Source organism: Cherax quadricarinatus, chromosome 80 (genome assembly GCF_038502225.1).
Source record: "Cherax quadricarinatus isolate ZL_2023a chromosome 80, ASM3850222v1, whole genome shotgun sequence".
Lineage (NCBI taxonomy): Eukaryota > Metazoa > Arthropoda > Malacostraca > Decapoda > Parastacidae > Cherax > Cherax quadricarinatus.
In genome coordinates, this window is record NC_091371.1 from 9,754,312 (window position 1) to 9,781,599 (window position 27,288).

Here is a 27,288-nt window from a genome sequence, read left to right on the forward strand (position 1 = left end):
GGCTCTGGTACGATATGCGATCTGCCATATCATTTCATTCTCAGCTCTTTCTTAATGATTAAGACCCATCTGCAACAGTTAGGTATCTTTATTGTTGAAACGTTTCGCCCACACAGCAGTAGGCTTCAGGCGAAACGTTCCAACAATAAAGATACCCAAGTGTTACACATGATGAGTCTTAATGAACTCGTCGGTATTTTATATCAATTTTAACACAGCTCTTTTTTTTTTCTTCTCTAGCTCTTTTTTTTTCATCCTCGTCAGTCTTTTCCTAGCTGTCAGGTGATGGACACAGCTGCAACTAGTGTGACATTTCACTGTGACAATGTATCGTGCTCCAGGAGCTTTGTCACGTTAGTTGCATCTGTGTTCATTTACTTAACATTGTGGGTAACTCTACCATTATCATTCTTTTCCTCACTGACTTCACCTCTTCCTTCCACTAATACTTCTACTTCTAGCCATTTTTACTGCGTCTCCTCCATTATTTCTTCCTCTGCTCCGCCCTCGTAATATAGCTTCATCTCTTCACTACTTTCACATTGAGGAATTCTTCCTGTCCATCCATCCCCTTGTGCATCTCTGTCAGTCTGACGTAAGACAATCAGGAGTAGCTCCCGTCTCACCAGTCATTATATACTTTTCATAATGTCGTCATTTGCATTCTCATCACTGTGCAATAAAAATGATTTGCATGTTGCAGGTCGAGACGACCGCAGCGGCTGGCGTCAACGATGGAGGTGAATGGGAGGGGAATGGGTGGCAATTGTGGGGGTAAGGGAGGGTAGGTAGTTTAAGGTGTGGTGATGGAGACTTGTAGAGGAGGAGGTGGGGGGGGGGAAGTACAGTGGAACATTAGTGTTTGAACTTAATTGGTTCCTAGGTGGTGTTCGAACTGAGAAGTTCGATGTCCGAAACAGTATTTAACAGGCTATCAGCCTCACACACTGGAGGATGCTGAACTGACTCTTCCAAAAGTCTCTGAGAGTTAGGTCAGTGTCAGAGGTCATAGGTATAGGTAGTTGTGATGGCCTGGGTAATAGTAGTAGTAGTTGAAGAAGCAGTAGAAAGCAGCAGCAGCAGTAGTAGTAGTAGTAGCAGCAGCAGCAGCAGCAGCAGCAACAGCAGCAGCAACAGCAGCAGCAGCAGCAGTAGTACTAGTAGTGGGAGACTTGTACGGGGAAAGCAGTTTAGGAAGATGAGGTAATCAGTCCCTCAGTCTAGGAGCAAGTGAACAGCACCGTAGTCTTGATGATAGTTACACAGTGGGAACAATAGCTGTGTTTCCCCTGTTATATTCCATAACACAAGATGGGGTACCTAGTGCTTAAGTCTGCCACCCTGAACTAAGGGACTTCGGGATAAAAAGGATTATGTCAAGTGGTGGTGGGATGGGAAGAAATAGATGTGGAGGGAGTAGTGGTGGTGGATGGGGCAGCAACAGTAGTGGTGGTGGTGATAGTAGTGGTGGTAGTAGTAGTAGTAGTAGTTGTAGTGGTGGTGGTGGCAGGATATATTAATGTGGGTGAGAGGAACTGATGATATGGGAAGCTTCCTTGACATGTTTTGATAGGACAGGTTATATGGATTATATTACCTTTTAATTTGGCGTACAGATACCTTAGAGTTTTGTCATATTTATTGTTATTATGCAATGGGAAACACTTAACCAGCAGGAGTCATAAGAAATGGGAAGGTAGCACTGACGATGGTAGTGTAGTAGTAGTGGTGGTGGTGGTGATGAAAATGACGATGATGGTGGTGCAAGTGGTGGTAGTGGATGAGTGCTTGAGGATGGGGAGAGAATAGGGTAATGATGTATGGAGGAAGGGGTAATGGAGGGCAAGTCCTTAGATCACGAGTCCTTCAGCATCATATCATCCTTTGCGGATGATACTAGGATCTGCATGAGGCTGTCATCTGCTGAGGACGCGGTTAACCTCCAAGAAGATATAAACAAAGTTTTCCAGTGGGCAACGGTAAACAATATGATGTTCAATGAGGACAAATTCCAACTACTCCGTTATGGAAAACTGGAGGAGATAACTAGAACAGAGTATACTACTGACTCCGGCCATACAATAGAGCGGAAAAATAATGTAAGGGACCTGGGAGTAGTAATGTCTGAGGATCTCACTTTCAAGGATCACAACAGTGCCACGATCGCAAGTGCAAAGAAAATGATAGGATGGATAATGAGAACTTTCAAAACGAGAGATGCCAAGCCCATGATGACCCTTTTCAAATCACTTGTTCTCTCTAGGCTGGAATACTGCTGTACATTAACATCTCCATTCAAAGCAGGTGAAATCGCAGATTTAGAGAGTGTACAGAGATCCTTTACTGCACGTATAAGTTCTGTCCAGCACCTTAACTACTGGGAACGCTTGGAAGCACTTGACTTGTACTCGTTGGAACGCAGGAGGGAGAGATATATCATAATCTACACTTGGAAAATCTTGGAAGGAATGGTCCCAAATCTGCACACAGAAATCACTCCCTGCGAAAGTAAAAGACTGGGCAGGCGATGCAAAATGCCCCCAATAAAAAGTAGGGGCGCCATTGGTACACTAAGGGAAAACACCATAAGTGTCCGGGGCCCAAGACTGCTCAACAGCCTCCCATCAAGCATTAGGGGAATTGCCAATAAACCCCTGGCTGCCTTCAAGAGAGAGCTGGACAGATACCTAAAGTCAGTGCCGGATCAGCCGGGGTGTGGCTCGTACGTTGGACTGCGTGCGGCCAGCAGTAACAGCCTAGTTGATCAGGCCCTGATCCATCGGGAGGCCTGGTCATGGACCGGGCCGCGGGGGCGTTGATCCCCGGAATAACCTCCAGGTAACCTCCAGGTAAGGGTCTACCTACATGAAGGGAGTTCTGGGGGGTCAACGCCCCCGCGGCCCGGTCCACGACTAGACCTCACAGTGAATAAGAGCCTGATCAACCAGTCTGTTTGTACTAGCGGACCGTACGCCTACATGGGTTTTATGTACTTAAGCGGTTTAATTAGATTTTAGTATATTTGAGGTATTTATGTAATATAGACGCGAAATACGTCATTCTCTACACACTTATGTTTACGTTATATATGTTGTGCAGGTGAGTGAGAGTGAGAGTGAGAGTGAGAGAGAGAGAGAGAGAGAGAGAGAGAGAGAGAGAGAGAGAGAGAGAGAGAGAGAGAGAGAGAGAGAGAGACGAGACATCCTATTGGGGCAAGTGTTCCACAAGGAAGCGTGCTGGGTCCATTGTTATGGAATGTCTACTTCAACGACCTTCTTCATCTCATCCCAGAATCACATGCATATGCAGACGACTGTACACTGACATTCACTTATCCAAGAGAAGAAATGCCAGCTGCTCTAAGCTACATCAATCACCAGCTGAGAGCTATATCAGCTTGGGGAAATAGATGGCAAGTAACATTTGCACCTGAGAAAACGCAAATGATGATCGTCTCTAGGCACCATGATGGTAATGCTGGTGCAGTAGTAAGGATGAATGGGAGGATGTTGGCACCTGGAGAAGAAGTTGATATCCTTGGGGTGAAATTTGACTCCAAACTAACCATGAAGAACCATGTTGTAAATCTTGCAAACAAGGCAGCCAGGAAGCTTACAGCACTTCGCCGTATCTCCCATCTGCTTGACAGTAGGGGTTGCAAGATCCTGTACGAGGCACAAGTACGCTCGTACCTTGAGTATGCTCCACTTTCTTGGTTTGCCTGCCCCCCCCCCTCTCATCTGCGACTGCTTGACAGAGTAGAGAACAGAGCAAGACGTCTCACCTCTCGCCTGGACCCATCCTGGATAGATCTGTCATTTCAGCAGAGCCTTCAACATAGGAGGGATGTGGGTGGCCTTACTGTTATGTACAAGGCCAATATTGTCAAAATACCACACTTGGATCCATTTCGAGGACAGCGTGAAACAAGCTTTTATGCCACAAGACGGGCAGAAAGCAGCAACTTCACTCTGGCTGTACCCTTCTCCAGAACATCACTCCATCTGAGATCATACATACCCAGGATGACTAGAGTATGGAACACATTCGTACAGCATAATGATGTCAACGAGATAAAGTCAGTTGATCAAATGAAAATGCTGGCCCACAGATGGCTCCAACTTCATCCTGTTTCCTACTTGTATGTCTCATAACAATAAAAATGCTTTCAAATGAGCTGATGTAGGTAACAGCTCTTAGCTTGCCAATAAAGTTAGGAATCCTTAACCTGTAAATAGCTGTCAATAAAGCTAGGGATCCTTAACCTTGTCAAACCCTGTGTAAAAAAAAAAAAAAAAAGAGAGAGGGTTGATGGCAGGTATTGCAGACAGGTGTGGCAGAAAGATTTGTTGAAGGCGAAATCTTTACTGATGTCCAGTCTGCATCAAGTGTGTGTGTGTGTGTTTTTCCTATTTGTGGTTGCAGGGGTCGATTCATAGCTCCGGGCTCCGCCTCTTCGCTGGTCGCTACTAGGTCCACTCTCTCCCTGCTCCATGAGCTTTATCGTATCTCTTCTTAAAGTTATGTATAGATCCCGCTTATACTACATCACTCTCCAGATTGTTCCACTTTCTGACAACTCTATGGCTGAAGAAATACTTCCTAACATCCCTGTGACTCATCTGAGTCTTCAACTTCTTGTTGTGACCCCTTGTTGCTGTGTCCCGTGTGTGTGTGTGTGTGTGTGTGTGTGTGTGTGTGTGTGCGCGCGCGCGCAACATTATTTCATAAAGCTATTAGTAATGTTAGATATACTGGACTAGAAGACTTGGAATACATCCCTGGGTCACCAAAATATCGTCAAATATCTAGTTTTGACTCTTATACCAATGTAGCTTCTCTTGCACCCGTATCAAAGGATGTACACGGACGTAAGTGTACTGCATCAAGGCGTACACGAACGCGCCTGGCCAATGGATCAGATGTTTGAGACTTGGCGGCCCACCAACTAAATACGTGAAGGTATAATTGATCTGCTGATATTTACAGTCTGAAGATGAAGCCCAGTGCTGTTGGAGTTGCGGGAAGTGGGTGCCATACTATGTTCGAGCTTAAGGTCGGTGTTCGCACGTCGAGAACTCCGGTTTCTCGACCTTAGCGTCTTGGGTCGCTAAGGAGGCAGTTGCGCTGGAGGGAGGTCGCTAATGCATTCTGGTCAGGTGGGCAGCGTTTGGATAGTTGTGAGTGGCGAGCTGAGCTGGGATAGTTGGAGATGGTTGACGCCTCTACCAAGACTTAGACGAACAGCATCAGTGGTGAACAGGGCGAGGACTGGGATAGTTAAGTTACCTACCTGCTGATGGTTTAGTAAGTTATCGCCTCAGCTGCAGGGTCTTTGACCAGGCCTCTTGGTTGACACCCTGAATAGCCTGACCGATCAAGCCTGTACTAGGGATCTCGCGACACAAACTCCCATGTAAGCACTATAGTTCTGCTGAATAAGAACTGATCATTTTTCCCTTTCTTACATCTGTTTTCATCGATGCCTTTAGCCGTGCCTTCCGTTTTTGTAAAGCCTGATTTTATTGTACATATCTGGAACCAGTCCTTCCAGTACTTCCTCTCTGTAAATTATGACTTATCGTTCCATCATGCGCTCCAGGGACTACAGTTTGAAATATTTTAAGCAGTAACCATAATATACTGTAGGTGTTTGAACTGATGCGAGAGTGTTAAACCTCTCTGTATATTCAGCAGATCAACACTTTTGCCAGTAGTAAATAAAGCTGTTAGTTTACAGACATATTTCTTGAGTAATGTCTTGAGTAAAAGTACCTTTAAAGAGCATCACTGGATCTGCATCTCTTATTATATCTAGCTAAGTATTTTCCTTGTAGCTGTGACACTAACATTATGTTCCTGAACTAAAAAAAAAAAAATCTTCTGACATGATTTCCTCACAGTCCTTGAATAAAAGATTTCTTCTGCTCTTTAGAGTAATGTGTTTTGTACTCTGTTTTTATTTCTTCATTTTATTCCAGAATGGAGTAGCCTACATTTGTCCTTGTTGAACATCATAATTTCCGTTTTCCAGTGGAAGACTTTATTTTTGGTAGGAGGTTTGTATTATTATTATTATAATCAAAAAGAAGCGCTAAGCCACAAGGGCTATACAGCTGGAGGTTTGTAGTACCCTCGATGTCTGCCACTCTCGTACTGTATAATCCTACGGGTTTAGCGCTTCCCCGTGATTATAATAATAATTGCCACTCTCGTATAAACTATAGCATGATGAGTAAGACACGTGCAACAGTCGGGTATCATTACTGAGCCTGAACAATAGGCTTCTTTAGTCAAATAAAGATAATGTAATCAGTGTATCAACCTTTGAGAAATAGTATTTGAGGTGGTCAGTCCCTTTGCCTTGAGAAGAGTTCAGCTCTAAGGAGCTGAACTCCGAGGGACTGACCACCTCAAATACTATTTCTCCAAGGTTGATAGACTGATTACATGATCTTCATTTCACTACACCTGCCGCCTCTGTATTTGACTTAAGAAGCCTACTGTGTAGGCGAAACGTTTCAACAGTAGATATACCTAACTGTTGCATGTGTGTCTTAATCAACTTGTCGGTATTTTATACAGTTTTCAACAAAACTAACACCGTCTGCGAAACGTGATACAGCGCTATCAATGTCATCTTCTTTGTCAGGTAAGACAATTACAAAGATAACTGGGGTAAACACCGGGACTCGACAGGAGTTTTTCGCTGAGGGGAATCTCGTTAGAGTTGGCGGGAGATTCGTCTGTAAACACTTGCATTTGTGGTCACAGTGGTGGCCTATGCTAACCTTCCTATGGTGTATAACTATATCTGGTTGGATGAATCTTATTGTAGCCAGCTGGCCCAGTGGCTTACGCGCTGGTCTATTGTTTTCCGACTCACATGCCGTGAATTCGATCCCCCACCCGTACAGTGGTTTATTGACTACCACTTTTTGGGTTCAGCCTGTTTGAAAGTTTAATATACATATCTGTTCACTTGATGCAATAAAATCAGAGTAAACAGGTGATGTCACAATATGCAGAACAACCACTGTGAAAAAATAATGAACTTCAAATAGATTCCGTGATTTCTCACATTATCAAGGAACTGTAAAAATTACAGAATAGCAGAAGGCTTATGAGACGGAGATAACACCTTACGGTCAACATCTGACAACTCATGTGTCCGTTTATGATGAAGCGGGTGAGTTGTCAAGGATCTGTCATGTGTTCAGTCTCTCTTGCGCGCATTTCAGCTTTACTGGGTATTTCTTTAGCCCGCATTTATTTTCGTTACTGAAAAAGTCTGAACTGATTTCTGTTATTCGTTGTCTACGCTTGTAGAGAGAGCACTGATCATTTCCTTGGTCCCTGGTCCTTTCAGTTGTAAGCTTAAGCTTAGTACTACTGAGGTACCAGTCACCAGAAGGACGATGCGGCTAGCATGACAGTATCAGACTGTCCCGTCGCTTGGTGAGTAGCACAAACTAAGATCAGTGTTTCGATCCCTGGTACGGATGAAAACATAAGAACGTGTTTCCTTAAGACACCTGCTGTCCCTGTTCACCTAGCAGAAAAATATATATCTGGGTATTAGTCGACTGGTATAGATCGCATCCTAGGGGCAAAACTGACGTAATTTGCCCGAAATGCTCTGCATAACAAAGGGCTTTTTATATAGTAGTATGTCACTGATGTCAGCTATGGTCTGTATACATTGCACATGTACTTGTAGAAATTATTACTATTATTATTATTATTATTTTGTTAGATGGCAGCCTGATTTATACAAAAGTTTCCATGTGGTGCAGACTCTGTGAAGAACGTAAAATAAGCAACCTCCTCCATTACAGTGGTATATTTTGACTTTGTGGCATTAAACGCGTGACTTTAGAAATGACGTTTGCTGTTTTTAAAGTGCCATTGTGACCCTTATAGAATCACAATTTATTGTGTCTGTAGAGTCGACAATGTCAGTTTTAAGAAAGCTGGCATGAACCCTAAGATATCAGGCAATGGTATTTGGTTCAGGGTTCAGTTTACCAGTCTGGTGAGTGCCAGGGTGACCCTTATGACAGTAGACAACTGTATACGGCAGTAGGGGCGAGAGTGCCAGGGCGGGTGATGCCAGAATGGACCCTAGGGATAGGTCCAGGCGGGCAGGCCTTCTTGTGTTGGGTATTGGATTTGTTTCCTGTTGTGTTAACGGTCGAGGGTTCCCTAATGAAGGAATCATGCCCCGGGTGCCCTGCCCTTCCCTCCTTGAGTGCCCTGCCTTGCCCTTCCCTGCGTGGGTGCCTTGCCCTTCCCTCCTTCAGTGCCCTGTCTTGCCCTTACCCTGCGTGGGTGCCCTGCCCTTCCCTCCTTGAGTGCCCTGCCTTGCCCTTCCCTGCGTGGGTGCCCTGCCCTTCCCTCCTTGAGTGCCCTACCTTGCCCTTCCCTGCGTGGGTGCTCTGGATAAAGGGCATTACCAATAGACCCCTATCTTACCTGGAGGTTATTCCGGGGATCAACGCCCCCGCGGCCCGGTCCATGACCAGGCCTCCCGATGGATCAGGGCCTGATCAACTAGGCTGTTACTGCTGGCCGCACGCAGTCCGACGTACGAGCCACAGCCCGGCTGATCCGGCACTGTCTTCAAATGGGAACTTCAACGGGGCTGTGATTCGTACGTTGGATTGCGTGTGGCCAGCAGTAACAACCGGGTTGATCAGGCCCTATCTACCGCGGGTCATGGTCATGAACCGGGCAGCGAGGGCGCTGACCCGTGGAACTTTACCTGGAGGTTATTCCGGGGATCAACGCCCCCGCGGCCCGGTTCACGACCAGGCCTCCCGATGGATCAGGGCCTGATCAACAAGGCTGTTACTGCTGGCCGCACGCAGTCCAACGTACGAGCCACAGCCCGGCTGATCCTGCACTGACTTTAGGTATCTGTCCAGCTCTCTCTTGAAGGCAGCCAGGGGTTTATTGGCAATCCCTCTTATGCTGATCAAGATACCAAGGTGTTACACACCTGTCTTATTCACCATATGCTGATATCTTATGTATGGAGGCAAACAACTGATTCAAAGCTTTTGAAGAGGTCAAGTCATAGCTCCAGTTTCACTGCGTGTTACACACCTGTCTTATTCACCATATGCTGATATCTTATGTATGGAGGCAAACAACTGATTCAAAGCTTTTGAAGAGGTCAAGTCATAGCTCCAGTTTCACTGCGTGTTACACACCTGTCTTATTCACCATATGCTGATATCTTATGTATGGAGGCAAACAACTGATTCAAAGCTTTTGAAGAGGTCAAGTCATAGCGACCAGTTTCACTGATTTCTGAGGTACAGAGCGTGTGCGTGTGTGTTATTGACCCTGGATGGTGTTGGGTTGCGTGACAAAAATGAGGTCTGGTAAACCATACCCCCGGCCGGGATTGAACCCGCGGTCATAGAGTCTCAAAACTCCAGCCCGTCGCGTTAGCCACTAGACCAGCTAGCCACAATAAGATTCATCCAACTAGGTATATTTCTACACCATAGGAAAGTTAGCACAGGCACCTCTGTGACCACAAATGCAAGTTTTTACAGACGAATCTCCAGCTAGCGTGGCCGTGACGAACTCTAGCTCAAGTCCCTTCACTGCCGTGATGAATCTTATTGTGGATGAATCTTATTGTGGCTAGCTGGTCTAGTGGCTAACGCGACGGGCTGGAGTTTTGAGACTCTATGACCGCGGGTTCAATCCCGGCCGGGGGTATGGTTTATTTGCAATCGTGTCATTACGATTTCTTGAGTCATGAGGTCTGGTGATCACTGGAAAATGTTTTACATCTTTCAGATCTATTCCGAGTGATTACGGGAAAATAAATGCCAGTGAGGTGTGTGGGAAATATGGGTGGATGTATGAGAAGTAGGGCGTGGGTGGTGAGAGTGGGCGGGTGGGTGTAGCGTGTGTGAGCCCCACGTGTGTTTGGGTGGGTAATCTCACGGGAGTAGAGCCAGAAGTGTGTCAGATGCATAGGCTCCCTCCATCTTTCCCCGCCGCCTGCTGATTCTCACCTCAAAGTACATGCGACGTAGAGGCGTTAATATCCTGGTGCGTTTCCCTCTCTCCCAGCTGGAGTGCGGCCATCGCCAACTCCCATGCGAGTGATTCTTGTCCTTATCGTGGCGCGGCATAGAGTCCAGCATGGCCTGCCGTGGCCGCCAGTGATTGAGCTGTTTGTGCCCGACGCTGCTACCGCTTCCTTTTTCACGGAATTCCCGCGTGTAATCTTATCTTCCGAAGGAGTTAGTGTAACTTCTGGGGGGGCTAGTTGCGGTCATCTCTCTCTCTCTCTCTCTCTCTCTCTCTCTCTCTCTCTCCTCTGATGTCTCCTCATCTTTTATCCTCTAGTCTAGATTGTCACTTATTTTTTAGTTTTTCCAGCAATTCCTACCTTAATATCTTTTTTTCATTCTTTCGTTGTCTCAGTCGTTTATTTAGTCATTTGTTTTACACATTCGTAGCTTAATTAATCCTTATTTACTTTACTTCATTGACTCATTAATTTCCTCATTTATCAACTGACTCTAATTCAACCAAACCACTTCTAACCACCCGACCACCAATCTACCCGGTTAACCACGCACCTACCCGGTCAACCACGCACCTACCCGCCCAGTCATGCACCTATCATAAGAACATAAGAAAGAAGGAACACTGCAACAGGCCTACTGACCCATGCGAAGCAGGTCCATGTGCCCTCCCTCGGATTAGCCCAATGACCCACCCAGTCTGGTCACCTCCACTCAAGGAAAGAGCACGGTACCAGACCCAGTAGCACAAGCTAGTTAGGTCCAACTCACACCCACCCACATCCACTCATGTATTTATCCAACCTATTTTTAAAACTACACAACGTTTTAGACTCAATAACTGTACTCGGAGTTTGTTCCACTCATCTACAACTCTATTACCAAACCAGTGCTTTCCTATATCCTTCCTGAAACTTAATTTTTCCAACTTGAAACCATTGCTGCGAGTCCTGTCTTGGCTGGAAATTTTCAGCGCGCTACTTACATCCCCTTTATTCCTTTTTCCATTTATACACCTCGATCATATCCCCCCTAATTCTACGCCTTTCGAGAGAGTGCAGATTCAGGGCCTCAGTCTATCTTCATAGGGAAGATTTCTGATACATGGAATCATCTTTGTCATCCTCCTTTGTACGTTTTCCAGAGCATTTATATCCATTCTGAAATACGGTGACCAGAACTGAGCAGCATAGTCCAAATGAGGCCTAACCAAGGATATACAGAGTTGAAGAGCAACAACTGCTATTCACCTACCCGCCCCACCACGCACCTACCCGCCCAATTTCGCACCCAGCAGCGATGACAGCAGAGAAGTGACGAGTGGAGGACAGGAGATGACGGATGTAGGTTGATGGCACCATCACAAGCAACACCAGCAGCACTGTAACAACCATCATCAGCACAAACATCACCACCACCACGGACAAGGCCGCGGGGGGCATTGATCCCCGAAACCCTCTCCAGGTATACTCCAGGCATGCCACCACCAGGATAGAACTCCAGCAGCAGCAGCAGCAACAACAACACAGGAACAGCAACACCACCACAACTACCAACTCAGTAGACGCACAGATCACATCAATAGCAAAAACAGTAACAGCAGCAGCAGCAACAATACCAGCAGCAACAATAATAGTAACAGCAGCAGCAACAGCAGCACCACCGCAAACACCACCAGCAACAATAGCAACAGCAACACCACCACCACCAGCCAGTAACGTGATCACAACCACTACAGCTGCCCGCTTTCCCGCCATCACTCTTATCTGTTGCCTCCTCTTCCCCCAACCCCATTCCTTCCTTCCTTTCTCCCCCACCCCTTTCCCTCATTCCCATTCCATTCCTCCTTACTGCTGACTACCTTTCCTCATTAGCCTCCCCACCATCAACCTCCACTGCTATCACACTCCTCCACCTCCTCTTCCTACTTCTTCTCCCTTTACTTTCTCCTTCGTCTCACACACTGAGGGTCCGCGATCGATCCCCGGCATGGGTGAAACGTTGGGCATCTTTCCTTACACCTGCTGCCTCTGTTCACCCAGCAGTAAGTACCTGGGTGTTAGTTCACTGTTGTGGGTCGCATCCTGTGGGACAGCATTAACCTAAGTTGTCCGAAATGCTCTGCTTAACCAGGGGCTTTCTATATAGTGTGCCAATGATGTCAGCTAGTCTATAACAGTTGTATGATGTACCTACCTGGAGGGTATTCCGGAGATCAACGCCCCCGAGCCCGGTCCATGACCAAGCCTCCCGGTGGATCAATGCCTGATCAACTAGGCTGTTACTGCTGGCCGCACGTAGTCCAACGTACGAACCACAGCCCGGCTGATCTGGCACTGACTTAAGGTATCTGTCCAGCTCCCTCTTGAAGACAGCCAGGGGCCTATTGGTAATTCCCTTTATTGCTGGTAGGAGGCTGCTGAACAGTTTTGGGCCTCGGACACTTATTGTGTTTTCTCTTAGTATACTAATGTCGCCCTTACTTTTCATTGGGGGGATGTTGCCAAGTCTTTTGCTTTCGTAGGGAGCGATTTCTGTGTGCAGATTAGGGACCAGTCCCTCTAGGATTTTTCAGGTGTAGATTATGATGCATCTCTCTCGCCTGCGCTCCAGTGAGTACAAGTCAAGTGTTTCCAGGCGTTCCAAGTAGTTGAGGTGTTTGAACTTATATGTGCAGTTAAGGTTCTCTGTACATTCTCTAGATCTGTAGTTTCTCCCGCCTTGAATGTAGATGTTAATGTACAGCATGTACAGATGCTAATGTACCAAACCTGCACACGAAAATCACTCCCTATGAAAGCAAAAGACTCAGCAGGAGATGCAGCATTCCCCCGATGAAAAGCAGGGGTGCCACGAGTACACTGAGTGACGACACAATAAGTGTCCGGGGCCCAAGACTGTTCAACTGCCTCCCAGCATACATAAAGGGGATTACCAATAGACCCCTGGCTGCCTTCAAGAAGGCACTGGACAGGCACCTAACGTCAGTACCTGACCAGCCGGGCTGTGGTTTGTACGTCAGTTTGCGTGCGGCCAACAGTAACAGGCCTGGTCTCAGACCGGGCAGCGGGGGCGTTGACCCCTGAAGCCCACTCCTGGTAAACTCCAGTATTCCAGCCTAGAGAGAACAGGTGATTTAAAAATGATTATCATTGGCTTGGTATCTCTTGTTTAAATGTTCTCATTATTCATCCTATCCTATAGAATTTATCATTATTAATTATTACTATTATTCCCCTGCCTTCTCCGTACCCTGGTTCACATTACTTGAGCTTAAACTCTCCTTCGCGTCTCTTGATACGCTACTCCTCTCTTAAATCACCTCTCAGCCTATCCATCAGCCCCCTCAGCCTATCCTTTAGGTATCAATCTCACTCTCTCTCTCTCTCTCCTTTACCTCCTCTGTTTCCCCTTCCTTCCCCCTCTTTCATTCTTTCGTCCTTCGCCCTCTCTCCTCTTTCGCCCCCTCTCATCCTCTACTTCACCCCTCCATCTCATCAATCATCTTGCCTCACCTCTTTCATGTCGCTTCTTAGTAATGTCTGGTCGTTCGGCATCTCTATTTGTCTAGGTTTGTGTGTGTGTGTGTGTGTGTGTGTGTGTGTGTGTGTGTGTGTGTGTGTGTGTGTGTGTGTGTGTGTGTGTGTGTGTGTATACATACACACATACACTGAGTTGAGAGACGCGGCAGACGTAAGAGGAGAAAGCTCTGGGAGTAAGCATTGCACCAATCATATCACCAGAAGTACATATTATTGGTATATTTCGGCAACATATGCAAATCTACCTAACATGAGAAATATTTTTAGGAACCTCATACACACACACACACACACACACACACACACACACACACACATTAATTTATACCAATCTTGGTGTATGAGGCGGCAGTGCGAAGTTTGCATCTTATCAAGCATACATAGAACATGTGAATATACGATTTACTAAACCGATAAGTTGTGCAACATTTGACTATATTTTGGAAACGTTTCTCCAACCAGTGGTTTCTTCAGTCCAATATAGAGAAAGGTGGAAGATGACTTCTGTCAAGACCTGACTAGGTTGGGGCATTGGCTTAAGCCGGTAGGAGACTTGGACCTGCCTCGCATGGGCCAGTAGGCCTGCTGACTAGGTTGGGGCATTGGCTTAAGCCGGTAGGAGACTTGGATCTGCCTCGCATGGGCCAGTAGGCCTGCTGCAGTGTTCCTTCTTTCTTTTGTTCTTAAGATTGATGGATTGCACACATGGACTCCAGACTGAGCGACTGATTACCTCAAGAACTCATCCTCATCCTTCACCTTTCTCTACATGGAACTGAAGATATCACTGTGTGACGAAACGTTTCCAGAATAAAGATACCTAAATGTTAAATAAGTATCTCATTTATCATACACAGAACATCTCAAGATTCGCAGAGACTGATGCCATAACACTGTTTGTAACGGCTTGACAAAGCTCCTGGAGAGCGAAACGTTGCCACAATAAAATGTCACATTAGTTGCACTTGTGTCCTTTTACTTTACATATTGTCGGTAATTCTACCAACATTATTACTGCATGTCAAGGTGCCATACAACGTGTAAGATGAGGAATCAGACACACATCTCCATTTGAAAACGTTTCGTCACTGTACTCACCTTGTTTGTTTACATTCGTCGAGTCATGGTTACTGGCTTCGAATATTAAACCCTTAATCGCTGATTTTACTAATTTATGTTCTGAAGGGTCCAAATATATCTTCTCTTAACACTAAATGTAGTATGTGCGTAAACTACCTTTAAATTTAGTGAGTTCCGCTTACTCACCGCAGTAACGCTCAAAAACTAGTTCCTAACGTCCATATGGTTCGTAAAAGCATATGAATGGAGGAACACTGCAGGAGGCCTACTGGACCATACAAGGCAGGCCCTTATCAAAACCACGCTTTAGTTGCCATCTGTGTCCCTCGGCTCTTTCTCGCATCACAGACTGTCTATCCATTTTCCAATCTTCGGAGTATTTTCTATGTCCTGATCATGTCCTCCTGGTTCTCTTTTTTTTCAGAGTTGTTAGCCTGAGTGGGTGTACTCGCCTATTTGTGGTTGCAGGGGTTGAGTCACAGCTCCTGGCCCCGCCTCTTCGCTGGTCGCTACTAGGTCCAGTCTCTCCTTCCTCCATGAGCTTTATCGTATCTCACCGAGGTGTGTGTGTGTGAGAGAGACAGAGACAGAGAGAGAGAGAGATTATTAATGTGTTTTTCCACACTACATGCCGAAAGTAATTTAAAACCCATTAGCAGTATTGGTGTTCCACTTGGAGATGAGGGTGAAGCCTCCAGCGAGAAGGCTTCGAGGCGTCACCTGAATCCTTCTAGTATCCAACGCACTGACTATCAGTGTCAGGAAAGATATAACAGTGTTACGAATGATGGCAACGAATGTTAGCCCAGGTTACAGCACCAACCCAAGCGTCACCATCTAGTCTACTAATTCTTCAGATCAACAAAATACTTATCTTAGATGCGACAGAATGAACAGAATCATCTTAGATGCGACAGAATGAACAGAATCATCTTAGATGCGACAGAATGAACAGAATCATCTTAGATGCGACAGAATGAACAGAATCATCTTAGATGCGACAGAATGAACAGAATCATCTTAGATGCGACAGAATGAACAGAATCATCGTAGATGCGACAGAATGAACAGAAAAAAGTCATCCTTAATATAAATTTAAGACGCATAACAAAATGAAGAAAGTAGATAATAAGGAAAGTCGCATACAAAGAAACTAAGACACAGGTCACTACTTCTCCCTAACATGTCAGTCTAAAAAATAACCTTGACCTGATAAACACAAACAACGATGATCTAGTGGGAAACAACGGTGCCAAACACATGAAACTCGGACCACCATCTTATCCAGTTCCAGATCTGCGACGACTCCAGACCTTAGAAACAACACAAATACTCGTGAAATTTTTCTTTATCCAGTTCATTTTCAACAATAAGAAGAAACTGGGGAAATAAATTTTGACTTTACCGGAACTTGCTTGAAGAACAACATGAATATGAATTTTAAGTTAATATATCAAAAGTTGTGACCGCAGCGGCACTATAAATATTCTTCAGACTCGTTCCATTATTATTATAATCAAGGGGGAAACGCTAAACCCGGAGGATTATACAGCGCCTAGGGGGAGGGATGTGGAAGGCATTCAGGCTTAATTCGGGGAACTGGAGGACAGATCCAATTCCCTAAATCAAGAGCCCCTCACCAACATCAAGGAACCAGACTCGTTCCATTAATAAAACAAATGATAAAATAGAAAGGGAACGACGCACTGTCTCGTCGCCAAACTCTGGATATTCTTGATCAGGTGGGGGCTCCATGCTGGCGCTGCGTACAAGAGGGTCTAACGTATCTGTATATCATATTCAAAATTGTTCTTTGCCATGGTTCCTGAAAGAATTTTTCGGATTAGCTTTTGCTTGTCTGTTAGTTGTTTTTGACATGTGCTTCCGGTGATATGCTCGGTGTGATGCTCACTCCCCGATGTATATCCTTAAACATTATCAATACCCTCTTCTCCTAGGTTGTATTCAGTCTGCAGTCTACTTACTTTCTTAATATATTTACATCCTGTTAAAGGTCATCTTGAAGAATATATCCCCATTAGCTACCTTTCTCAATCTCACATCTCAATTTCCTCCACCAATAATAATAACTAGAACAGAGTATACTACAGACTCCGGCCATACAATAGAGCGGAAAAATAATGTAAGGGACCTGGGAGTAGTAATGTCTGAGGATCTCACTTTCAAGGATCACAACAGTGCCACGATCACAAGTGCAAAGAAAATGATAGGATGGATAATGAGAACGTTCAAAACGAGAGATGCCAAGCAATGATGATCCTTTTCAAATCACTTGTTCTCTCTAGGCTGGAATACTGCTGTACATTAACATCTCCATTCAAAGCAGGTGAAATCGCAGATCTAGAGAGTGTACAAAGATCCTTTACTGCACGTATAAGTTCTGTCAAGCACCTTAACTACTGGGAACGCTTGGAAGCACTTGACTTGTACTCGTTGGAACGCAGGAGGGAGAGATATATCATAATCTACACTTGGAAAATCTTGGAAGGAATGGTCCCAAATCTGCACACAGAAATCACTCCCTACGAAAGTAAAAGACTGGGCAGACGATGCAAAATGCCCCCAATAAAAAGTAGGGGCGCCATTGGTACACTAAGGGAAAACACCATAAGTGTCCGGGGCCCAAGACTGTTCAACAGCCTCCCATCAAGCATTAGGGGAATTGCCAATAAACCCCTGGCTGCCTTCAAGAGAGAGCTGGACAGATACCTAAAGTCAGTGCCGGATCAGCCGGGCTGTGGCTCGTACGTTGGACTGCGTGCGGCCAGCAGTAACAGCCTAGTTGATCAGGCCCTGAACCATCGGGAGGCCTGGTCATGGACCGGGCGGCGGGGGCGTTGATCCCCGGAATAACCTCCAGGTAACCAACACTACAAGTAATTGAAAAAAAACAATATATAAAGCTTCTTCCAAGTAATTGTGGCACTTACTACATCTTGGATTCCATTTCAATACTCTACCATTATTTGTGAAGAAAAATTGTGTACACAGGCAAGAATACCGAAAAACAATTATCCACATTGAACGTATTAACCAGGTTATATATAACCGGCGCGTCCCGTCTCGCCGGCGGACACACTTGGAATTGGTTCATGTTGTGTGTGAGTTTGTTTGTGGGTGAGACATTAGAGGCCAGAGTTGGTCATCACCGCCTTCCTCTAGCAGAGTTGGAGGATTCAACCAGCCATCACATTCATTTCTTATTGATGCTGCCGCTGTGTGGTGGCGAGTTTGGTGAAGGTTGTGCGGGGGATGATGGTTGGTGGGGTGGTGCCACTGAGATGTAGTGGCACTGAGGGGTGGTAGTGGTGGCGCTGAGAGGAGGAGGTGGTGGTTGTGATGGTGGTAGTGGTGGCTGGCACCGGCACTGAGCGGTGGTAGTGGTTGCTGATAATGAGTGGTGTGGTGGTGAGGTTGAGCTAACAAAACATTTTCAGAGGTTTACTACGAGAGTTTCCACATTTACCAGGAATTAAAAATAGTACTAAGTTTTAAGGAAATAAACTACAAACATTACCTAAACTGTCAGTTATTTGTACCTGTCCCTGGCTGTTGAACTACACTGACCTCACACCTTGGAACTTTCAGCCACTGCATCATTTAGATGTCTCAACTCTTTAAGATAAATATAACCAATAGTTTAAGCAAAAATTAAGTCATAAATTAATTTATTTTAAGCTGCAACACTCAAAGGGTAAATGACTGGGAAATTCGTATGCATAAGTAGAACATGTCCACGTACCACCATAGTATAACCCACTGTACGACCCCACTTTCTGTCTCGGCTCACAAGAATACCAGGACTCGTGCTGTCACACCTGTGGTGTGACATCAAGAACATTTTTCGTTCTATAATAGAGATGGAGTGAAAAGCCCCTTTATCCACAACTATCATAACTTAAGTGCACTTAACATCTGCATTTGTTTATCTGGTAATGTCATGTCAGGCTGGAACGTCTCTAGTCAAGTAACTAGATCCCAAGCAAGAAGTTACAGTTATTAAAATTAAATATGTTTAATAGTTTACTAGTTATTATTTGAGCAATTAAATGTTCAAGACACAACACTACTTTTGATTTTTCTTTAACCTCGTTCCCAAGTAAAAAGTCCACGATCGCTATCAACACCTTCGAAAATATGCAAGATTATTTTTTAAATCAAAGACCCGCAACCTGGATGTTATGGGGAAATACTTCTGCTGACACTACCTGTCATGACCTAGCACGACCTGGAAGTGGTGTCGGTCAGTAAGGTCCCTAGGGCTTCAGTGTTGAGATATTACCACCAGGATCCTTGTGGTATCTTTGTGCGAGTCTCTGTGATACAACAAGGGGTCTTAGCAACCCCGTGTCAGAGAGATTTTATTCATGAAACACCTCTGAAGTTCCTCATTAGGAGATTCTGCTGGTAACACTCGCCGCCACGAGTAAAACAAGACTGAAAGGTGGTAGTGGTGGTGGTGGTGATTCTGGGGATGGTGAAGGGAGTATAAGGTCCTTATGGTGAAAGAGTCCGCAAATATCTGTCAGGCTTCTGTTGCTGGTTGAAGAATCAGAAAGGTCTTGAAGAGAGGAAGAGGAAAGGGAGGACTAGGAGGAGGGATGTGCGTGTGTTTGGGTTCAATCGAGAGATGGCATGTCCTGTGGTCATCACAAAGCCCCCCCCCCCATCTCCCAAGGCTAGTGTTGTCCCCTGGCGTCCTCCACTACCTCCTCCCCTTCATCCTCTTAATAGGTCCTCCTTCCCATCACCTCAAGGGATCCACACCCATTTACCCCACCACTAATGCTACCAAATCAGGTTTCCTCTGACAGATAACGATGAATCTCACTCTTATTTTTTTTTTATAATTCCCTTGCTTATTTCAGATTCTTCCTGAACACTTCCAGTGATGACCTCTGCAGCTCGATCTCAGACCACTTCTCCCCGTCAATTTTCCCTCTTAAAGACAACTAGGCATGTGTTTATTTCTCTTATACCTAGAGAAAGGATGCCAAGAGGCTCCGATACTTCATTCTTATTCAGTTACCCTCTTAATGTACTTATTGTACCCATGCCTTTCACTCTCATAAGGAGTAATATGAATATGTAATTTTGAGAACCAATTCTTCCAGTATTTTCCAGGTGCATATTATCATCTTGCTCACCTGCATTCAAGGATTTTAGTCACTCAATAATTTGTGGTAGAATAACTGCAGGAGGTGAAAATTTACTGTACATTCTCCAGATGTTTAGTTTCACTTGACTTAAAAAGCGACTGTTTGTACAAAACAATATTCCAGTCTGGAAAGTACAAGTGCTTTCAAAGTTATCATCACTGGCATGGAATCTTTTGCTTTGAAGATTTTTCTTACATAGACTAATGCTCTCATTACAGCTGTGATGGTAACACTATACAATGGAACCTCAAATATAGAACTTTCTTCGAACCAGAAGGCTGTTCAAGTGTCGCTACCGAACGAATTTATTCCCATCAGGAATAATGTAAATTAGATTAGTCCATTTCAGACCCTCAAAAATACACTTATAAAAGCACTTACAAAAATACACTTACATAATTGGTTGAGTTGGGATCAGTTCGATTTTTGAGGTTCCACTGTAGTCGATTCTTGAAAATATAATATTGCAACACTCTTATTCCTGAATCTCAATTTTTTTTATTTTATAATATTCTCCATGACAATAGTAAGCTTACTCTAAATGAACATTCTATTTTCTGTGGCCCAGTGAAAGACTTCGTTTACGTCGGCTTAGATATTAGCTATGTCCTGTAATGGCTGCCATTAGTGATATAAATTACGTCTTTGTTTATATGAGGTATGAGTAGGAGAAAGAACTGTGGCGAGTACTGTACTGTGCCATGAATAACAGGGCTATACATGGAGGATGTTCCGGGGGTCAACGCCCCCGCGTCCCGGTCCATGACTACTCACAATGGAAATCTCTGATTCGATTTAGTTGGTGTGTAATGATGTAATGACAGTATAACCTGGTATCCAGTGTGTTTTCCTCTCCATTGTGGTTGTTTTTCCATTCATAATAGGTGTCCTTTCCCATGATGTGTGTAGTTGAGTCTGTGTGGGTGTCGTGATGCAGAGATAGCATGGGTCGCCCGCGTCCTCGTCTTAACGACACAGTTGGTTCGCTACTTCCGGATTTACAAAAGTCATTCCCGAACCCCCTGAGATCCCCCACCGTATTGACAACTAGGCCCCGCAAGAGAATATTTCAGATTTAATTTTCCCTCCGGTATTTTTGGGGATACGCTTCGCCTTCTTAGTTATTTTGTTTTTGCCTGACAGGGCTCGTCCAACGTGTCTTTATGGGCCCAGCGTTCTGTTAAGTGATGCAGTCTAGCTAGTCAGGTCAACGTAAGCACCACAGCCTGGTTAATCAGGGACTGCTCTCAGGAACTCGTCATGTTTCCTTTAGAAGACAGATGGCCGGTTGGTAATTCCCTTAACTTATGGAAGAAGGGTTTTGAAAGTCTTGCATTCTTTGCGGTTACTGAGTTATCTATCAGTGACCATACTGTATTTCTGCTTTTTAAGTATCGGCCCCAATGAAAACTGAGTGAACATGTGAATGTGCGCACGCGCGTGCACACGCACACACACACACAGAGCCTTAGAGATATCAGGAAATGGAACAATCTGGAGAGTAAAATAGTGAAGGCAGGATCCATACATAGCTTTAAGAAGAGGTATGATAAGGCTCTTGGAGCAGGGAGAGAGCGAACCTAGTAGCGACTAGCGAAGAGGCAGGACCAGTAGCTAAGACTCGACCCACGCAATCACAAATAGGCGAGTGCGCATACACACACACACACACACACACACACTCTCTCTCACTCTCTCTCTCTCTCTCTCTCTCTCTCTCTCTCTCTCACACACACACACACACACACACACACACACACACACACACACACACACACACACACACACACACACACACACACACTTTTTTGCATTATTTTTCCCTTTTACAAGTGGTAAGCAGAGGTAAAGTGAAGATGCAGGAAGGTGGTGAAGAGTTTGATAGCGCCTGATATAGTGGTGAGAAGTTAATTTGTCGGCATCCCGCTGTTGTTTAACGAGGGTAGAGGCGCCGCTGTGTACCCTGCTGTGTTGATGTTAGTGAAGACACGCACGCTGTCTGCCCTTCTTGCTGCTGTGAACCTTACTAGGATAACTACCTCGCTGACCTTGATAACTGACAAACAAGCCCTAATAACTCTCGTATAACACTCATAACTGTCCTCCTGCCCCTGTTAAGTGCCGTAGAGAGTGATAACTTGGTAAATGCCGTAGAGACCCCTGATAATTGGCCCTGTTTCCCATGATAACTGGCCCTGAAAACTGCCCAACCGGCCCTGATAACTTCCTTAGTGACCCTTATCAAGTCTCTAGCGGCGGTGGTGTGGTGTCATGCCATGGCCGCCGGACGATGGGACAAGGTTGATTCAGTCGTGGCACTGATGGGTCATCTCGGTCACCCGATCAGTCTATCATTACGTCACTTTTACTTCTGCAAATGGTACATACACGTGTCCCCTCGTTCCTCCCCTTCCCCGTTCCCGTTCCCCTCAGAGATGAGAGGTAGAGATGTGTTCAGTTATTAGCTCTGATTAGAAGGGGAGACCTGTCTGGGCCGATGACCAGCGGAGATAGTTGACCATTAGGAATGGGAATGTTCCTAATATTGTGGTGACACGACGTAAAAAACAACAACGCGGACATTCATCGACTGAATCTTTACGTTTGACATTAAGGACACTTATGTGTCCTTAATGTCAAATAATCAAATCTTCTATTGGAAGATTTGATTATTTTTCAGGATCATTGTAATGCCAGTGCTTGATAATGGTTCACGAGGAACCGAAATGTCGTCTAGCTTCCATTGGGAATGGGAAGGGTTTCAGTCATGGTACTGTGATTCTTAGACTTCATTTTGTGCATATCTGTTAAAGTATGCGGCCGACTTCAAGGAGACCCCTTCCTATGGGTCCTCTGCACCATCGCAGGAGGAGGGTAGCACTCTAGTTTCTAGGTGGCTGGTGGACGACCAGATTACCTTTCTACCAGTGAGGGGATGGGGCGAAGAACGCCCTCTGCTCCTTATCTTACTGTGGTTATGAGAGCAGGAGAATGTTCCTTGTGAGAGTAGTAGTGCACATAGGAGAAATAGTCTGCGAGAGAGAGAGAGAGAGAGAGAGAGAGAGAGAGAGAGAGAGAGAGAGAGAGAGAGAGAGAGAGAGAGAGAGAGAGAGAGAAGGGGGTAAATGGAGGTGTGGGGTTATGAGAGGCAGCCAGAAAGGGAGGGGAGGATAGGAGATCAATACCCACACAAGAGTGCCCGGGCCGCTGCCTGCACTACTGACCACCTCCGACCCACCCACTATCAGATTATGACGTCACAGGCAGACATGAGGGCCGGGGCTTAATTAGCCATAAATTATTGGAGATGATGGTAGGGCGGCCAGCCATAATGAAGAGACGGTCAGCACGCACCCTGCTGCTCGTTAACCACACTGCTCGTTCATCATAAAACTCGTCCACACTCTCCCTCCCTCCCAACCTCCATCTTTGTCTCCCTTTCTTCATCTTTGTCCTACTTCCTTATCCTCGTCTCTGCCTGCCTGTCATCCTCTCTCTCTGCTTCCTATCTCACTTTATCCCCCCCCCTTTTCCTCTCGGCCTCCCGCTTCTTGGCTGCCATATTCGCTACTATACTGTAGTCGTGTCTGCCAGGAGGCAACGCCTCCCCTGATATACAGCGCCAGGGTATGTACCCTTCTGAAAATATATATATATATATATATATATATATATATATATATATATATATATATATATATATATATATATATATATATATATATATATATATATATATATGAGAGAGAGAGTATAATAGCCTATGCGATATATTAAGACACTGAATAATGAAATTATGATACAAGACATATTAAGTAAATATCCTAATTTTGCCTGCAACAAGAAAGACCATTTTATATATAAATCCAGGTGAACCTCTGTTAAACTCTTTTTGGGGTTTAGTTTTTGGGCCTTTTATGTATCCATATGTTCTCTCTCTCTCTCTCTCTCTCTCTCTCTCTCTCTCTCTCTCTCTCTCTTTCCAACAAATTAGATATGATAAATAGTTTAGAAATCCGACAAGTTGAAGAATAAGACACTTGTGTAACATTAAGGAATCTTTACTGAGGAAACGTTGCGCCAGCCAGTGGCTTCATCAGTCCAGTACAAAGAAGAACGGTGGAAGAAGAGGAATTTGAGGTAATCGGTCCAACAGCCTGGAGTCGATGTGTTCAGTACATCAGTCCCGAATATTGAAGATTGATGGATTGAACATATCGACTCCAGGGTGAGGGACTGATTACCCCAAACTTCTCTTCCACCAACATTCTTTTTTGTATTGGACTGAAGAAGCCACTGGCTGGTGAAACGTTTCATTCAAGTCAGAAATACTATACCAACGCTCTCTTGACTATTATTCAATTTATCTTCAGTACTGGTGGAATTTATAATGCATACGATTCCTTCCAGTTTATTACCAGTGCCACGATGCAGGCATTCACGTCTGCCTGTCTGTCTCTGTGACAGCAGCTACAACTCACCAGCTGATAGTGTCAGCACCTTCATACCCGGGGTCCTGACGTCCCCATGTATGTGATTAAAGGGCTCTTAGGGTCACGAAGTCAAGGTCAGGTTAATTCAGGATTACCACGGGACGAGGCACTGAAACGAGTTCTCACATCTCCGTAGGGTTTTGGTGGGAGGTTCCACATTCTCTCTCTCTCTCTCTCTCTCTCTCTCTCTCTCTCTCTCTCTCTCTCTCTCTCTCTCTCTTTACACAAGGTTTGACAAGGTTAGGTTAAGGATCCCTAGCTTTATTGACAAGCTATTTACAGGTTAAGGATTCCTAACTTTAATAACAAGCTAAGAGCTGTTACCTACATCAGCTCATTTGAAAGCATTTATATTGTCATGAGACATACAAGTAGGGAACAGGATAAAGTTGGAGCCATCTGTGGGCCAGCATTTTCATTTGATCAACTGACTATCTCTTTGACATCATTATGCTGTACGAATGTGTTCCATACTCGAGTCATCCTAGGGATAAATGATCTCAGATGAAATGATGTTCTGGAGAAGGGTACAGCCAGAGTGAAGTTGCTGCTTTCTGCCCGTCTTGTGGTATAGAAGCTTGCTTCACGCTGTCCTCGAAGTGGATCCAAGTGTGGTACTTTGACAATATTGGCCTTGTACATAACAGTAAGGCCACCCACATCCCTCCTATGTTGAAGGCTCTGCTGAAATGACGGATCTATCCAGGATGGGTCCAGGCGAGAGATGAGACGTCTTGCTCTGTTCTCTACTCTGTCAAGCAGTCGCAGATGAGGGCGGGGGGCAGGCAAACCAAGAAAGTGGAGCATACTCAAGGTGTGAGCGTACTTGTGCCTCGTACAGAATCTTGCAACCCCTACTGTCTCTCTCTCTCTCTCTCTCTCTCTCTCTCTCTCTCAAAATAGTTTCTAGAACAATAATACTCTTGAGTACCTCTGATTATTATCATTATTATTACTACGTCTTCAAGGGTGATGGACTGATTACATCGTCATTACATCTCTACTGCTTCTGCTAGCTCCTCTGTACTCGACTGAAGAAGCCTAGTGTATAGGCGAAACGTTTCAGAATAAATATATCTAACTGTTGCACATGTGTGTTACTTATCAATTTGTCGGTATTGCATACCATTATCATATTATATTATTATTATTATTAGTAGTAGTATTATTAATGATCTGTGTGTAGTATACGTTGTATAATGAGTAAATGAAGAGGATGTCATTACCAGATGCGCTACACCTAACTGTATGAGGATTGAGTTAACACTCACCGGACTGGTCATGGACCGGACCACGGGGGCGCTGACCCCCGGAACAACCTCCAGGTATACTCCAGTTACACGTGTTATAGCTCCTCGTGAAGCCAACATTAACATTTCCAAACTAGCGCTAGATTAAACAACTCTTAATTCTACAGAGTCGAAAATTGTGGAATTATTAACTCCGGATTGTAAGGCTCAGGAAAACCCCCAAAGACACCAAATAATTTGTTATATGTTAGTGATTCTGGGGATTACCTTCCCCACGGCCGGGTCTCAGACCAGGGCCGGGTCTCAGACCAGGGCCGGGTCTCAGACCAGGGCCGGGTCTCAGACCAGGTCTCTTAGGTTGGAAAGGAAATATTACAGCGTTAAGAACTATTCAGAAGAATATAGGGAAGTAGAGGTAGAAAACCAGAAGATATCAGAAACACTGCTGGAACAAGTGTAGATGTCCTCGAGAGAAAACTGGACAAGTATCTTCACCAGGGGCCAGATCAACCAGGCTGTGATGGATATATGAGTCGGCGGGCCTCCCGCAGCAACGCCCTGATTGACCTGGCTAGCACCAGACGAGTCTGGCCCATGGCCGGGCTACCTGGAGGGCATTCCGGGGATCAACGTCCCCGCGGCCCGGTCCACGACCAGGCCTCCCGGTGGATCAGGGCCTGATCAACGAGGCTGTTACTGCTGGCCGCACGTAATCCAACGTACGAACCACAGCCCGGCTGATCCGGCACCGTCTTTAGGTATCTGTCCAGCTCCCTCTTGAAGACAACCAGGGGTCTACCGGTAATGCCCCTTATTGCTGGTGGGAGGCTGTTGAACAGTCTTGGGCCCCGGACACTTACTGTGTTTTCTCTTAGTGTACCAGTGACGCCCCTACTTTTCACTGGGGGTATGTTGCATCGCCTGCCAAGTCTTTTGCTTTCGTATGGAGTGATTTCTGTGTGCATATTAGGGACCAGTCCCTCCAGAATCTTCCAGGTGTAGATTACGATATCTCTCTCTCGCCTGCGCTCTAGTGAGTACAAGTCAAGTGCTTACAGGCGCTCCCAGTAGTTAAGGTGTTTGATGGAACTTATACGTGCAGTAAAGGTTCTCTGTACATTCTCTAGCTCTGCAATTTCACCTGCCTTGATGGGGATGTTAATGTACAGCAGTATTCCAGCCTAGAAAGAATAAGTGATTTAAAAAGGATCATCATTGGCTTAGCATCTCTTGTCTTGAATGTTCTCATTATCCATCCTATCAGTTTCCTAGCAGACGTGATAGTGGCATTGTTGTGGTCATTGAAGGTGAGGTTTTCGAACATTACCACACCCAGGTCCTTCACATTACTTTTCCTCTCTATTGTGTGATTAGAGTTAGTAGTATACTCAGTTCTAGTTATTATTTCCTCCAGTTTTTCATAACGGAGTACTTGGAATTTGTCTTCATTGAACATCATATTGTTCTCTGTTGCCCATTGGAAAACTTGGTTTATATCTTCTTGGAGCTTTGCCGTGTCCTCAATGGATGACACTCTCATGCAGATCCTAGTATCGTCTGCAAAAGATGATACAGTGCTCCGGGAGTAGAAAGACTCAAAACTCATCAAAGGTATGTATACCGAATATAAATAATTGTGTGTAAAATTTGCCTGTCATCTTACGTGTTTATGACAGAAAAGTTCAACA

The 27,288-nt window shown here is 45.1% G+C and overlaps 1 protein-coding gene across 3 annotated transcripts in view; it reads left to right on the top strand.

Annotated features, from left to right (window-relative positions):
* The window catches only part of LOC128702320 (AT-rich interactive domain-containing protein 3B-like), a 221,708-nt gene that overhangs the window by 59,751 nt on the left and 134,669 nt on the right, over positions 1 to 27,288 (top strand). The gene's annotated exons all lie outside the window — the stretch shown is intronic.